Below are 12533 nucleotides of genomic sequence, written 5' to 3' on the forward strand. Positions count from 1 at the left end.
CCACAACGAAGAGTAGCCCCTACTCGAGGCAGCTAGAGAAAGCCAGCGCGCAGCAACAAAGACCAAATGCAGCCAAAAATAAAATAAATAAAACAAACAAACAACACAATCGAAAAATGGGCAGAAGATCTTAATAGACATTTCTCCAAAGAAGACATACAGATGGCCAGTAGGCACATGAAACGATGCTCAACGTCACTAATTATTAGAGAAATGCAAATCAGAGCTACAATGAGGTACCACCTCACACTGGTAAGAATTGCCATCATTATTTATTTATTTATTTTTGGCTGCGTTGGGTCTTTGTTGCTGCACGCGGGCAGCGAGCGGGGGGCTACTCTTGTTGCAGTGCGCAGGCTTCTCATTGCGGTGGCTTCTCTTGTTGCGGAGCATGGGCTCTAGGCGTGCGGGCTTCAGTAGTTGTGGCACTTAGGCTCAGTAGTTGTGGCTTGCGGGCTCTAGAGCGCAGTCTCAGTAGTTGTGGCTCACGGGCTTAGCTGCTCCATGGCATGTGGGATCTTCCCGGACCAGGGCTCGAACCCGTGTCGCCTACATGAACAGGCGGATTCTCAACCACTGTGCCACCAGGGAAGAGAATGGCCATCATTAAAAAGCCTACAAGGGACTTCCCTAGTGGCTCAGTGGTTAAGAATCTGCCTGCCAATGCAAGGGACACAGGTTTGAGCCCTGGTCCGGGAAAACACCACATGCCATGGAGCAACTAAGCCCGTGCGCCACAACTACTGAGCCTGCGTGCCACGACTACTGAAGCCTGTGCACCTAGAGCCCGTGCTCCGCAACAAGAGAAGCCACCCCAAAGAGAAGCCCTCGCACTGCAACAAAGAGTAGCCCCTGCTTGCCGCAACTAGAGAAAGCCTGCACGCGGCAACGAAAACCCAACACAGCCAAAAATAAATAAATTAAATAAATAAATAAACAGTCTACAGATAACAAATACTGGAGAGGGTGTGAAGAAAAGGGAACCCTCCTACACTGTTGGTGGAAATGTAATTTGGTGCAGCCATTATGGAAAACAGTATGGAGGTTCCTCAGAAAACTAAAAATAGAATTACCATGTGATCCAGCAATCCCACTCCTGAGCATATACCTGAACAAGACTTGAATTCAAAAAGATACATGCACCCCTATGATGATAGCAGCATTATTCACAATAGCCAAGACATGGAAACAACCTAAATATCCACCGACAGGAATGGATAAAGAAGATGTGGTACATGTATACAATGAAATACTCCTCAGCCATAAGAAAGAACAAAATAATGCCATTTGCAGCAACATGGATACAACTAAAGATTATCATACTAAGTGAAGTAAGTCAGAAAGTGAAAGACAAATACCATATCATATCACTTACGTGTGGAATCTAAAATACGGCACAAATGAACCTATCTATAAAACAGGAACAGACTCACAGACATAGAGGTCAGACTTGTTGCCAAGGTGGGGAGGGAGGGAGGGAGAGGGATGGGCTGGGAATTTGGGGTTAGTAGATGCAAGCTGTTACATTTTTAAAAATTTTATTTAATTAATTTTTTAATTTTTGGCTGTGTTGGGTCTTCCTTGCTGCGTGCGGTTTTTCTCTAGTTGTGGTGAGCAGGGGCTACTCTTTGTTGCAGAGCACGGGCTCTAGGTGCATGGGCTTCAGTAGTTGTGGCTCGCAGGCTTCAGAGCGCAGGCTCAGTAGCTGTTGCACACGGGCTTAGTTGCTCCGCAGCATGTGGGATCTCCCCAGACCAGGGCTCGAACCCATGTCCCCTGCATTGGCAGGGGGATTCTTAACCACTGCACCACCAGGGAAGCTCGCAAACTATTACATTTAGAATGGATAAACAACAAGGTCCTACTGTATAGTACAGGGAACTACATCCAATCTCCTGGGATAAACCATAATGGAAAAGAATATTTAAAAAAAAGAATGTCTGTATGTATAAAACTGAGCCACTTTGCTGTTCAGCAGAGACTGGCACAACATTGTAAACCAACTATACTTCAATTTTTAAAAATAACAATTATTTGTTATGCCCACAGTTCCTTTGGCTCCAAAGGGCTTCGTTGGGCACTCTGGCTCAGGGTATCTCATGTGATTATAGTTACACAGCTGAAGCTGGAGCAGCTAGGGGCTGACTGGGCATCTCACTTTCTTCATATATTCTTGGAGCTTCTCAGTGGCTCTCTGTCTAGGCAAATTTGGGCTTCCTCACAAGATGGTGGCCTCAGGGCAGTTGGAGTGCTAACTTAGGGGGTCCCAGCATAAGTGCTCCAGCAAACGAGGCAGAAGCTGCATTCCCTTTCAGGACCTAGCCTCAGAGGCTATAGAGCATTACTTCCTCTATGCTCTACTGGTCAAGCAGCCACTGGCACATCCAGGTTCAAGGGATGAGAACATACACAAGCCACCCAATGGTCAATAGATTAGTGACTAGTGACTGCTGGGTGTTTCCTAGGCGTTCCTTTTCTGAATGAGAGTTTTGCTTGTGGTTGACTTTTCCTGTTCCCCATTGTATATCAGGTGTGTTGGGGGCTGACAGTTTGTCTTTGGTTTATAGTTTGCTGGACCACAAAGAGCCACGTGAGGAACTGACAGATTTTGAGTAGCTGAAGGGACGTACTGATGCACAGTTTGGTAGTTATCTATCTAAACTCCATTCTCCTCTTCTTCCTCAATAAAACAATTCTTATATTTCCCACATTCCCTTGCATCTAAGAGTGGTCATGTGAGAAAATTCTGGCCAATGAGATGTCAGCCAAAGTTGTTGGATGAGACATCCAAGAAGGCTTTTTAAAAGGGGGCAAAAAAATTGATATTGATCCTCTTCTGCCCTTTCCCCTTTCCTCCTGATTTCTGTCTGGAATGCAGATATGAAAGCTGGAGCTCCATTCAGTCACCTTGGACCATGAGTTAACCTTAAGAATGAAAACCACAGTCTGAGAATGGTGATACAGAGAGATAGAATGGTGACAGAGATAAAGAGGTAGAGAATGGTGATAGAGATAGATGGGCTCTGTTGATGATGGAGCTACTGTGAACCACTTCCCCATGGACATTTTTTACACGAGAAAAATAAAACTCCAGTCTTATTTCCGGTCTCCATTATTAGCAGCTAAATGCAGTTTTTACCTTAGACAGTATGTCTTCCTCACTTGATTATCCAAAGCAGGGGCACCTTTGGTTTCACTCATTATTTTTATTCCCTGAAACTTACATAGAATCTGGCACAGAGTAGGCACTCAGTAAATGCTGACTGAATGAATGCCTAGCGCTTTAAGTTATAGCTGATTTATTTAACTGTCTGGGTTTGGTAAGGTGCAAAGAATCTCCCCCCACTCTATCCTGCCATCAACAGCTGCCTTCAACCCTGCTCTGTCAGCAGACTTCCCCACCCTGGAACACATCTCTCAAGTATACCTCATGGTTTTCTTGTCATTTTCATGGAATACAAGTCTTGAACAGTCCAGTTTTAAAATTTCAATCTTATATTCAATTCCCAGGTCACACACCCCCAGCTGAGGTTGGACCCACAGCCCAGAGACCTGAAATGGCAAAAGATGGGGGGTACCTTTATCTTCGCCCTTCTTCCACCCTCCCTCCACTTCCTGCCTCTGGCTTCTAGAGGGCTGGAATGGTGGGAGAAAGGAAAAAGGTAATTTGATATGACTAGGGCTGTTAGAACCTTCTGTATGACAGATGCCTAAGTTCTGGCTTTCTCTTGGGGGGCGGTATTTGAGGAGACTCACGGAGGCTCCACACTGCATAGTCCTTGATGTCTGCAGTGCATCTCCAACTGACATCTTGCACAGTACCCTGAGCTTCTAGCCCACAGTACCTTGCCATTAGAGTCTTCTTGCCCTGCAGGGGTCTCTCTTGGACAGGGTCCCATCTAGATGGTTAAAGCCCAGGTACTTTCCATGATGTCCTCTTGGCCCATGAGAAACTCCCACATCCTTCCCATGCCAGGTGCTGGAAGTACAGGCTACTCTTCAGCACTGCTGTCCCAGGGCCAGGCTCCAGTCAATGTCTAATATGCCCCATTCACCAAACTGTCCGCATATACTCATCTCTATGTTCATATGCATCTCCCAAATGCCAGTAAACTCATGTCAGTTTTTCCAAAACTCTCTCACAGTGCTTTGCGTGAGCTCTGTAGCAGCACTAGGACAATAATTCCATTACACAAGAATCATCCAGCCAAGGACTGAGTTTCCTGCAAACACCTGCAATCTCTTGGTACTCTCCTTACTTGGTCTGTAGCCTCTGCTCACCTATCTAAGAATGAGGAAGGGGAAACAATAATGCATTACAGAACAGACCAAAAACCCTATCTCCATAACTCTCCATTCCCTTGTCAATATTCTCATTTATAGAGGCTGAAGATGATGATAAGGGACCATCATTGTTAGAGGAGTTGTTCTCTTTTGTCTGTCCAGTAAAGTCTTTCTCTACAATGTGGAGTACCTACATGCTCTTCTCTCCTTGAGGACTCAGCTCAAACTCTAAGACAACAAGAAAAATCTCTTTGAACATCACGTTACACATGCACAACCAAATTTAATTTTTACAACCACGTCTTGAGTTAGAGAAAAAAGGTAATTAAGACTTAAGGAGGTAGGAACTTCTGGTTAAACATGGTGGATTGAGCACACACATTTATCTCTGCTTCATCCAGAAACCACATCAAAATGAGAGTAAGGAAATTTAAAAACATAAAGGAGAAGATGAGAAATGTAATACTGAAAAATGGAAGGTCATATGTGTAAAGTTTTAAATCCTTAAGTTTGAATATTTTCCATTCTACTCATGAGGTAGGGAGTGGAAAACCAAACAGGAATAAAATAATAGGAGTCTTAGAACTTGTAAAGACTTTAAAGATTAAAAGTTCTTTGTCCTCTGGAAGCAGGGGCAAGGGGACTGAAAATTCCTTTTTGGGGATAATGATTGGCCCAGGAGACAAAGTTTACACGAGGTAGAAGACTGATCTCTCCCTCACCCACCACACAGTGAGTCACCCCCAGCTGACCATCTCTGGCACCTCCACAGGGCTTCCAGTCAGCTCTCTTGGACCTCACGCTTAAGTTGGAACAGACAGCCAAGGCTTGCCAGAGAGTTGAAGGCAGCCTCAAACATAAAAGTCAGAAGCCAAAAGAAAAGGAACCTGGAGGGTAATGAAGGGAGCAGAAGAAAATGTCCAAAAAACTGCAATTAATATCTTCAGAAATCAAGAGAAAATATTGCACCCATGATAAAAGAAAGGATGCTATTTTTAAAAGGAACATTCAGAAAATAATAAAGACTTGTGCTCGCTTTGGCAGCACATATACTAAAGTTGGAACAGTACAGAGAAGATTAGCATGGCCCCTGCACAAGGATGACACGTAAATTCGTGAAGTGTTCCAAATTTTTTTTTTTTTAAAGGAAGAGGAAGTGAGGCAAGCGGACCCAAGGCCTGGGGTTGGCTGATGGTATGGAATAGTTGCCATTTCTCACTAGCTGATGGCATTTTATTTTATTTTATTTTATTTATTTTTTTGGCTGCGTTTGGTCTTCGCTGCTGTGCGCGGGCTTTCTCTAGTTGCGGCGAGCGGGGGCTACTCTTCGTTGTGGTGCGTGGGCTTCTCACTGCAGTGGCTTCTCTTGTTGCGGAGTACAGGCTCTAGGCACACGGACTTCAGTAGTTATGGCACGTGGGCTCAGTAGTTGTGGTGCACGGGCTTACTTGCTCCACGGCATATGGGATCTTCTGGAACCAGGGATCAAACCTGTGTCCCCTGCATTGGCAGGCGGATTCTTAACCACTGCACCACCAGGGAAGTACCTGTTCCATATCTTTTGTATAACTGATTCACCTTGCTGTACACCTGAAACTAACACAACACTGTAAATCAACTATACTCCAATAAAAATTTTTTTAAAAAGAAAATAATAAAGGCTTCTTGGAAATTAAAAATAAGAAGTGAGGAACTTCCCTGGCAGTCCAGTGGTTAACACTCCACCCTTCCACTGCAGGTGGTATGGGTTCGATACCTGGTCAGGGAACTAAGATCCCATATGTCCATCCAGCCAAAAATAAATAAATAAATAAATTAAATAAATAAAAATAAAAATATGAAAGTGTACGGAATTCCCTGGCGGTCCAGTGGTTAAGACGTGGCACTCTCACTGCCGTGGGCTGAGCTCGATTCCTGATCAGGTAACTAAGATTCCCACAAGCTGCGTGGCATGGGCGAAAAAAATGAAGGAAAAATAAAGGAAAAAATGGAAGTAGAAGTTAGTAATTTAATAAAAAAGATTCTAAGATAAAGTTGAAGAAATATCCTGGAGAGTAGAATAAAAATACAAAGAAATAGAAAATATGAAATAAATGTAAGAAAATAAGAGGTTCAGTCTAGGAGACAGGATATCTGGGTAAAAGGAGTTTTAGAAAGAGAGAAGAAATAGTCAGTGGGAAAATTATTAAAGAAATAATTCAATAACAATTTCCTGCACTGAAGGACATGAGTCTCCAGATTGAAAGGGCCCATTAAATGCCTAGCACATTAAATTTAAAAAAACAAAGAAACAAAAATTAAAAAAAATCAAACACCCAAGAGTTTTTCATCATGGAATTTTAGAGTAAATATTAAGAGCAACTTCTAAAGTCTTCCAGAGAGAAAATCAGGTTGTATACAAAAGATACTCAGCTGCATGTTCAGAATGGCATTGGATTTAATAATATTCCAAAAAACTAGAAAACAACAGGGCAATGCCCTCAAAATTCTAAACAAACGTTATTTTTAATATAAAATTGTATACTCCGCCAAGATGTTTTCAGGCATGCAAAGACAGGAAATTTGCTTTCTGGGCTCCCTTCCTCAGGAAGCTAGTGGATGATGAATTCCACTAACACAGAGCATGAAACCAGGGAAAATCAGAACATGGTATCTAGGAGACAGAGGATCCACACAGAAGAGAAACAAAGGGATTCCCTGGATGACGGTGTAGGGAAGAGCCAGGACAACTTTGCAGCAGGCCTCATGCAACCAGCCAGATTGCAACAGAAGGCCATCACATGTGGTCATCAGGCTACCTACTTTGTTTGACCAATTTGAGAGGTTTACACTTCTAACAGAGGGAATGCAAATGAAACAAAGAAACAAAAGAGCCCAAGGCAATTATAAATTCTGGGAGAAACAAAACTGTGCATAGGAGTCAAATTTAATAGTGGCTTAATAGTGAACAGAGTTTGCATAGTCATAATTATACAAACAGTAAATACCAATTTATCCAAAAATCATTGTCTACTATTGGAAGAGGGGATGAGTGTTGCATGTGGAGTAAAGAGCTAAATCCCAATCTTCTATCATAAAAAGTGTACTAAGTGAACTAAGGATTTTATTGATTTTATTACCAAAATTTGCAAAGCAACATTTCCTAAAAGCAGTAGGTTGGAGAGGTTTATTTTGTTTCTGATGAGCTATAGGTTTAGGGTTTTTTTCTCAAAAAACTGCAGATGGGCTTCCCTAGCGGTCCAGTGGTTAAGACTCTGCCCTTCCAATGCAGGGGGCATGTGTTCAAATTCTGTTTGGGGAACTAAGATCCTACATGCTGTAGCAGTATGGCCAAAAAAAATTAAATAAATAAAATGCGCAAAAAATGCTGAAATTTCCTACATCAGTTATAGAATTTCATGGAGATCTCTCTCTACATACATTAAAAGCAGCTATTAGAATTGTATAGGGAATTCCCTGGTGGTCCAGCGGTTACGACTCCACACTTTCACTGCCAAGGGCCTGGGTTCAATTCCTGGTCAGGAAAATAAGATCCAGGAAGCCTTGCAGCCAAAAACAAAAGGAAGTGTATAAATTGTCATTCATCTCTCACACAATATGAAAACAGTGTTATCTCTGAAACAGCTTAAGTCGGTTTTACTTGTGATGGTGATTAAAAATGCAGATTAGGGCTTCCCTGGTGGCGCAGTGGTTGAGAGTCCGCCTGCCGATGCAGGGGACACGGGTTCATGCCCCGGTCCGGAAAGATCCCACATGCTGCGGAGCGGCTGGGCCCACGAGCCATGGCTGCTGAGCCTGTGCGTCCAGAGCCTGTGCTCCGCAACGGGAGAGGCCACAACAGTGAGAGGCCCGCGTACCGCAAAAAAAAAAATTCAGATTAGTTACCCCACCCAAGATGTACTGACCCAGTATATCTCTGAGAACCAGAAGTGACATATGACTGCATCCCCCAATGATCGTTAGGTGTCCTAATGGAATCTATTAGAAAAACACATCTTGGATTACTCTAATGTGTTTTCACATTATAATAATTTATTTTGCATCAAATTTGTCCTCTCAGGATAGGAAGTTACTTTCCTCATAACTCTGAGGTGCATAAAGTGTTGATTCTATCAATATTTCAAACAATACCTCATTCTGTTGTTTCATCATTATAGTCTTAACTCATTTGTCATATAGCTCTGATTTCTCTATCCTGACATCAGATAATGGCCTTGTGTTTTATTCATATTTTAACTCCATTCCATTCTCAGGAAGGTCAGTAAAAGAATATCTCACGGGACTTCCCCGGTGGCGCAGTGGTTAAGAATCTGCCTGCCAATGCAGGGGACACAGGTTCGAGCCCTGGTCTGGGAAGATCTCACATGCCACAGAGCAACTAAGCCCATGTGCCACAACTACTGAGCCTGTGCTCTAGAGCCCGCGCACCACAACTACTGAGTACACGTGCTGCAACTACTGAAGCCCATGTGCCTAGAGCCTGTGCTCTGCAACAAAGAGAAGCCACCGCAATGAGAAGCCCACGCACCACTACGAAGAGTAACCCCTGCTCGCCGCAACTAGAGAAAGCCTGCACGCAGTAATGAAGACCCAACGCAGCCAAAAATAAATAAATAAATAAATTTATTTAAAAAAAAGAATATCTCACAAGTATTGTCAAAATATGACATTGTAATATAAAATAAAATCTGAGGAAAAATATATTTTATAAAACTATATGAAAATTGACCAAACAAGGAAACAATAAAGACTAAAAAATAATGAGCTAATTGCCAATTTAAGAAGTTAAAAAAAAAACAGCAGAGTAAACCCAAAGAAAATGGGAGCATATAATAGAATTCCAGGCTGATGTTTATTTTCCATCAAGACTTTACGTACAATTCCAATGTGGTTTTGTATCTATTGTTGCCAATTAGAAGCCTGTTGTCCAACCTTCTTTTTTCTTTTCTTTTCTTTTCTTCTTTCCTTCCTTCCTTCCTTCCTTTTCTTTCTTTCATAGATTATATTTTCATGGCTCTAATGTGTGTAGGGGGATGATAAGAGAGGATGAATTTGGGGTATTTTGAGGTTAAAAGGACAGGACTTCAACATTGCTTGGCAGTAAGGATGCAAGAAAAGAGAAAAACAAAAGATGATTCACCCCCTTAGAGAAAAACAAAAACAAGAACAGGCAAGGGCATGGGGAAGAAGATGGGTTGGGTGTTGTGGGACACTTAATTAAAAATTCCTGTATCTGGATGGCTCTATGGATTTGAAACTCTGGAATGCATTTCGACCTATAGGCTGAAGCTACAAATGCAGACATCAGCAGCATAAAAATATGACGGATGTTGGAGATCCAGAGAATGAGATGTTGGGGATGTTGAGAGAGAGAGGGCATAGAGTGAGAAGTAAGAAAGCCCAGGATGGAACTCCCAAGGAATACTAATGTTTAAGGAAAAAGCAGAGAAAGAGAAGCCTGAAAAGAAAGTTGAAATAGAGGGGCCAAAAAATGGGGGTGGAGAGTGGAGAGAGTGCCATCACTGAAACCAGGAGAAGAAACAAGTTTCAAGAAGAAAATGCTTAACAGGGCCAAATGCTACGGAGAGAGCAAGCAAGATAAGGGTTAGAGTCGATAAGGAGGAAGTCACTGGTGACCTTGGGAAGAGGTTTCTTCAGCGATGCAGGAGGTGGAGGAAGAGCGATTGTAACAGGCTGAGGGGTGAGCAGAAGGTTTGGAGGTGGAGAAGACTTCTCTTTGGAATAGCGGAGATGTGAAAAAGAAAGAGACTGGGGGAATTCGCTGGCAGTCCAGTGGTTAGGACTCCATGCTTTCACTGCCGAGGGCCCGGGTTCAATCCCTGGTCAGGGAATTAAGATCCCACAAGCCTCACAGCATGGCAAGAAAAAAAAAAAGAGAGAGACAGGGTGGTGGCTGAAAGAAGGAGTGGGGGATTTGATTGTCTCTTTTTAAACATTTTTTATTGGAGTATAGTTGATTTACAACGTTGTGTTAGTTTCAGGGGTACAGCAAAGTGAATCAGTTATACATATACATATATCCACTCTTTTTTTTTTTTAAAGATTCTTTTCCCATATAGGCCATTACAGAGTATTGAGTAGAGTTCCCTGTGCTATACAGCAGGTTCTTATTTGTTATCTATTCTATATATAGTAGTGTGTATATGTCAATCTCAGTCTCCCAATTTATCCCTCCCCACCCATCCCCTGGTAACCATGTTTGTTTTCTACATCCGTGAGTCTACTTCTGTTCTGTAAATAAGTTCAGTTGTACCCTTTTTTTTAGATTCCACATATAAATGATATCTTATGATATTTGTCTTTCTGTGTCTGACTTACTTCACTCAGTATGACAATCTCTAGGACCATCCATGTTGCTGCAAATGGCATTATTTTGTTCTTTTTTATGGCTGAGTAATATTCCATTGTATATGTACCACATCTTCTTTATCCATTCCTCTACTGATGGACATTCAGGTTGCTTCCACGTCCTGGTTATTATAAATAGTGCTGCAATGAACATTGGGGTGCATGTGTCTTTTTGAATTATGGTTTTCTCTAGTATATGCCCAGGAGTGGGATTGCTGGATCATATGGCAGTTCTATTCATAGTTTTTTAAGGAAACTCCCTACTCTTCTCCATAGTGGCTGTACCAATTACATTCCCACCAACAGTGTAGGAGGGTTCCCTTTTCTCCACACCCTCTCTGGCATTTATTATTTGTAGATTTTTTGATGATGGCCATTCTGACCAGTGTGAGGTGATACTTCATTGTTGTTTTGATTTGCATTTCTCTTATAATTAGTGATGAAGAGCATCTTTTCAAGTGCTTTTGACCATCTGTATGTCTTCTTTGGAGAAATGTCTATTTAGATCTTCTGCTCATTTTTTAATTGGGTAATTTGTTTTTTCGATACTGAGCTGCATGAGCTGTTTGTATATTTTGGAGATTAATCCTTTGTCGGTTGCTTCATTTGCAAATATTTTCTCCCATTCTGAGGGTTGTCTTTTTGTTTTGTTTATGATTTCCTTTGCTATACAAAATGTTTTAAGTTTAATTAGATCCCATTTATTTATTTTTGTTTTTATTTTCATTACTCTAGGAGGTGGGTCAAAAAAGATCTTGTTAAAGAGTGTTCTGCCTAGGTTTTCCTCTAAGAGTTTTATAATGTTTGGCTTTACATTTAGGTCTTTAATCCATTTTGAGTTTATTTTTGTGTACTGTGTTAGGAAGTGTTCTAATTTCATTCTTTTACATGTAGCTGTCCAGTTTTCCCAGAACCACTTATTGAAGAGACTGTCTTTTCTCCATTGTATATTCTTGCCTCCTTTGTCATAGATTAGGTTACCATAGGTGTGTGGCTTTATCTCTGGGCTTTCTATCCTGTTCCATTGATCTATATTTCTGTTTTTGTGCCAGTACCATACTGTTTTGATTACTGTAGCTTTGTAGTATAGTCTGAGGTCAGGGAGCCTGATTCCTCCAGCTCCATCTTTTTTCTTTTTTTGCGATACACTGGCCTCTCACTGTTGTGGCCTCTCCCGTTGTGGAGCACAGGCTCTGGACACACAGGCTCAGCGGCCATGGCTCACGGGCCCAGCCACTCCGCAGCATGTGGGATCTTCCCGGACCAGGGCATGAACCCGTGTCCCCTGCATCAGCAGGCAGACTCTCAACCACTGCGCCACCAGGGAAGCCCCAGCTCCATCTTTTTTAAAGAATTTTTAAAATTATTTATTTATTTATTTATTTTGGCTGCATTGGGTCTTTGTTGCTGTGCATGGGCTTTCTCTAGTTGCAGTTAGCGTGGGCTACTCTTCATTGCTGTGTGTGGGCTTCTCATTGCGGTGGCTTCTCTTGTTGCGGAACACGGGCTCTAGGCGTGCAGGCTTCAGTAGTTGTGGCATAAGGGCTCAGTAATTGTGTCTCACAAGGTCTAGAGCGCAGGCTCAGCAGTTGTGGAACACCAGCTTAGTTGCTCCATGGCCTGTGGGATCCTCCCAGACCAGGGATCAAACCCGTGTCCCCTGCATGGGCAGGCAGTTTCCTAACCATTGTGTCACCAGGGAACTCCTGGTGATTTTATTTTTGAAAGACAACATGTGAGCTTTTCTGATTACAAAGTAGTTACATATTCTTTTCATGCAACTCAGAAAGCACAGAAAGGACTTCTCTGGTGGTCCAGTGGTAAAGAATCCACCTTACAATGCAGGCGACGCAGATTCAATCCTTTGTCAGGGAACTAAG

This window comes from Leucopleurus acutus, assembly GCF_964270905.1.
Source record: "Leucopleurus acutus genome assembly, chromosome: 2".
In the NCBI taxonomy this organism is placed as follows: domain Eukaryota; kingdom Metazoa; phylum Chordata; class Mammalia; order Artiodactyla; family Delphinidae; genus Leucopleurus; species Leucopleurus acutus.